The sequence below is a fragment of the Atta colombica genome, unplaced genomic scaffold (assembly GCF_001594045.1).
Source record: "Atta colombica isolate Treedump-2 unplaced genomic scaffold, Acol1.0 scaffold9, whole genome shotgun sequence".
NCBI lineage: Eukaryota > Metazoa > Arthropoda > Insecta > Hymenoptera > Formicidae > Atta > Atta colombica.
The window spans coordinates 4,382,570-4,387,777 of record NW_017259583.1 but is presented as its reverse complement, the minus strand read 5'-3'; positions in this window follow the sequence as shown (position 1 = coordinate 4,387,777).

Here is a 5,208-nt window from a genome sequence, read left to right as displayed (position 1 = left end):
TCTCTCTCTCTCTCTCTCTCTCTCTCTCTCTCTCTCTCTCTCTCTCTCTCTCTCTCTCTTCCTACGTCGCCGTATTCGTCCCTCTTTCTTTTTCTCTCTCGCTCGCTCTTTCTCTTGATCGGCACTGCGGGACACCTCAGCGACGTTGGTACATGGCGAAACGGGCGAAGGAAGAACAATTCCTCCAAGGACACGCAGAAGGAATTTGCCCTCTTATCCTGCGGATGATATTCGTCGAGAGCCTCCTTCTCTATCCTCGCGGGATTCTCTCGCGCGAATGTCCGCGGGCGCACGGGCGGATGAGATGGACGGAAGTTGACGGTAGGACCGACCGGAAATCGCGAGCGCACGACAAAAGGGATTTTCTGCTTTTTCTCTCTTTCTTCCTTTCGTTCTCTTTCCTAGAAACTCGTCGCCGAGGAGGCCGCGACCACGCCGTGGCCCAACAACACCGTACCGGCGTTCGGTAGCGTCTGAGAGGCCGAGCGCACCGACAAGATAAAACTTTTTCAAAAGCCCCCGTGGTTTTCCCTCTCCTCACACGCCGCGGGTCCGGCTCTTCCTCTCTCACCACTCGCTTTCCTCGTCCCGCGTTCGCGGCCCGACTTCCTCTTTCTCCACGTTGGATTCTCTCTCCACCAGGAGGAGAGTTCGTCTTTCCCCCTCTTCCTATTCGCTCCCTCTATCGCCGTCACTCATTCTCTCTCTCTCCCTCTCTTTGTATTTCGCCGACGCGATCTCGCGGTCTCTCCCACCGCGCGCCGCGGATCGGCACGTTCTCTCCCTCCTCCGGATTCTTTGATCCTCCGTCTCGCTCTATCAGATTCCTCTCCCGCGTCGATTATCTCTCTCCCTCTCTCCCTTTCTCTCCCTCTTTTGATCCCCACTGCCGCACACGCGGTGGACGTGCTGTCTCCCTTGGTCCAATGTCCTCCGGAATTCTCTTCTCGTTTCCACCGTGGTCAAAGTTGTTCCTTGCCGCTGTAGCCGTCGTCTGGCAGCGGGGAGACCGTTTAGGAGGCAGTCGACTCGCGGGCGAAGATCACGGTTCTACATTTTCACGCCCGCACTCTTCATGATACAGGGATGCTCGCAATATTGTCGAAGTATTGTCGATCTATCATCGATAACGAACACTTTTCATATCGTTATTTTGTTTTTAGTATGAACTATATCTAAATGTAATCGCAAAGGAATTCGTCAGGAAATCAGTTTAATCGTACAACTATTTATCGCGTAGTTTTTGAATAAAGTTAATAGTTTTTGAATAAAATAGCAGAAAGCTAAAATATGATATATAAGTAAGCGCAATTTTTGACAGAAAGAGTTATTATATCGTTTAATAATACGACTCTTTATACGTGCAGCTTAAATGTAACTCGATTGCATTTTATATCTGAATTATGTCAGTACATCGGATTTAGCCATAACCATGAAAAACTTGAAATTTTAAACGTATTCGGTATTAAAAAATGTATATAAGAAATGCTTGATATACTCCGATCAATATTCTATAATTGTATTATTAATACGGAATACTTCTAACACTATTTGCAAAACTTGCTTTTAATTTAAAAAATTGGACATCAAGTTATCTAATATAATTAATACTTAGTACAATCATACATATATAAAATCAAATATAAAATGTTCGAAGTTGTATTATAAAGTTATTTAATATTAAAAATTGGAGCATTTCAAGCCGTACCAGATTTCTGGAATATAGCGGTAATGATGCCTTGACCTTTTTGCTAATTTTTAGTGAATTTTAAAATTTACTGTTGTAATTAAATTGCCAAACACGTTTAATTTTCTAAATTTAATTACTACAGAAGTGAAAAAGAAAAAGAATGCTTTGTTAACTCAATTTTTGAACAGATTGTTTCAAAATTCCATATAAGAAATCTTATAAGTCATATTATTGATTTTATGATGATTTTATATATAGTAAATCCTGTATAAAATATGTGGATATTATGTCAAATTATATATGTTTTGCAATGTAATCAGATACGAGAGTTTTCTACCATCAGATCCGTGTTTTAATTATGGCAATATCACTGAAAAAAATGACGTTCTATCATGAATTCGTAGCTTAGAAATGTTCCTTTCTTTGTCGCATTTATTGTCTTAGAAGTGTTCAGCAACGAATCTGAAAGAGATGAATTTTTTTTAAACGGGTCAAGCATCACCAAGCAGTCGTTTCAAAGTCGTTATTCGCACTCCGTTCCATTCTGCGTTACACTCGTTTTGCGGCTATCCAATAAACGAGATGCATCTGTTAGCATATAAGCGAAATCTCATGATATTCTCGATATAGATTGTAGGCCGAATATGCGCGCGGTGCCTCCTCGTAAATCGATGATGCTTGACAATCGATGCCATAATCATCATGAAATGGTTACACAAACACAAAAATAAACAGACTATTCTTATACATTTTGATGCTCTAAAATTAAATCCGATATCCAAATTATTCCATTTTATCACGTCACAACTTTTAATCAACAAGAAATAACTCTATTTTCCAGTATTTTTAGAGTCATTTATAGCATAGCTATTTAGATGTATGCTGAAGTAAAGAAGAAAATTAATTCAATGATAATATGCAAGCTGGTAGATTAAAGGATATTGAAAATCGAGATATTTTCGATAAAAAACATTGTGACTAATGAGCAATTTAAATATCAAATTCGGTTTCAGAGTCAAAATATATAAAAATATTTAATGGCCTAATCTTCGGATAAAAAAAATTTGTTTATATGCTAATATTATTTTAACAAATAGTGCGATATATAATTCACAACGAAAATAAAAAGAAAAATTGAGGCAATCAAAGTTTAAAGTTAACCATAAAAGAAATATTTTAAAATATAGCGCTATTTTAAAATATAGCGTATGTATATTTAAAGTTAATTCAAAAAAATATAAAAAATTCGCAGATAAAAAATGAATTGTAGAATTTAAAAAAAAAAGTTTACAACTTAATTGTGTATTATAACGTAATTGTGTACTATGATTGTAAATCATACAGTACAATAAAAGTTTAATGTTGTGGAATACAATTTCATACATACTTATAACTATAATTTATTACTAAAACTTTCATGTATTATGGAAGAATATGTATATATTTTCATGTTATAAACATATAAAATTTCCTATATTCTTGTAATTTTATGATTGTATTATCCTTTTTTATCGTTTTCCATTATTATTTGATCATAATATTTATTTGATTCATTATTTATTATTCTCTCATCATTTAATATCTCCTAATCCAGTAGGAGACGTAAATTAATGTTAATAATTATAAGTTATTATATTATAATTAATAATTATATGCTTTATATAAAATATTTTCTGTGTGTTATGTAAAAAAAATATCTTGGTACTGTTAAATTGCATTAAAATTAAAGGAATGTTAACTGCGATCAAACAACAAATCTTCGAACTCTTGCTGACAAGGATTAATCTTGCCGATCGTGAGATTAAGCTACACGGACGGCATGTGAATCGGCGTGTAAACAGGCACGTGGAAGAGAATCGCGAAAGGGTGCGACATGAACACTGAGGCTATCATCGTAAGGTTATCGATATAATACCAAAATAAATCTCAAGAGAAACGCAACAAACCCCGTTAACCCATTGATTTATGATGCGACGTATGGTTCACGATTGCACGTGCCTCTCACAAAATACCGAACACGAGCGTCCCTTTTTTCACAATCTATGATTTTCGTTTCCCGCTCATTTATCGAATATGACATAATCAAAAATCATTATCGTTTTAAGTTTTTATATAATGGAGTATGACGGGAATATTATGATAGTAGCGATAACAAACATATGCATGATCTTTAAAATAATGTATATTTATCATTATGCATAATTCATTATTTAAATGCAACCTTTATTCAACGACATATCAAACTCTTTTCTCATAAACATATTTCTTGTTAAAAAGTGACATTATTTTTTCTTTTCAAAAATTTTTCGAAAGATTATCTTCATAATTTCTTAAATTTTTATCCTAATTTTCTTGAAAATTGATGAAATTCTATTAGATTTCAATAAACAAAAAAACGAGATTTTATTATTCATTTATATTTCTGAAGAATAGTTCATCGAAATTTAATTATCTATTTTACTAAATCTACATTTTAGATGATTTTAATTTGTAACAAAATTTTTTGTGTCAATCTTATGCTTCAAAATAAAATATTTAAAAAGTCATAACACATTGACACATGTCTATGTAAACAAATTATATACACAAATTACAAAGAATTAATAAAATTATAAAGAACGTTTAATCTTGACATCTAATAGAAATTATATAGATTGTTTATAAATAAATTATTGATATAACAAAAATTATTGTGAGCAATATATCACGTACACTAAAAAAAATGATATTATGTCAACAGCATTATTTTAATTAAAAATAACTTTGTCAATTTAAACAAACATATACGCACATGCACACACACACACACACACACACACACACACACACACACATCCTATGTAGCACAACAGTGCAAAGCGCTTTGGGACCGCGTTCTTGTGACTGTACCTCTCAAAACTGCTGTCAGTTATGCACTTTCATGTGAATAACGGCAGATTTCAAGTTACACTGATCAAAAAATTATGATTATGCGCATAAAAAGCATTTATCCTGCGCTGATTGAATGCGCGTTTACATCACTTTCTGAACGCTTTGCAGACACTGTTGTGCTACGTGAAAAATGCTGCAAACGTGCTATAAAACTGGATTTATTCTACGCTTATTGTATACGTTTATAATGCGCTTTTCATTGTGGATTTTGAAAGCGCTTTTAAAGCGCTAAAAACTGTTAGAATTATGTACCTACGCATAAGCGCTTTTTTAGCGCTTTATAATCACTGCTGTTCTACGTATATGGAACACAAATACACAAATAAATAATATTATATTAATAAAACGAATACGCCATGCTCTTGTTCTGATAAAATTTTATTTGTTTCATTAATACTATTATTAAATTAACAAAATATTTTCAATTAAAATAATGCTGTTATATATAACATTATTTTTCTTCATATATATATATATATACACAAATACATTTCATTCATATATAAATAAACGGATTAAGGCTACTTCAATAAAATACGTGGTCATTCAAGCGAGCAGTCGAATAAATTTAAATGTATCGAGTGTAA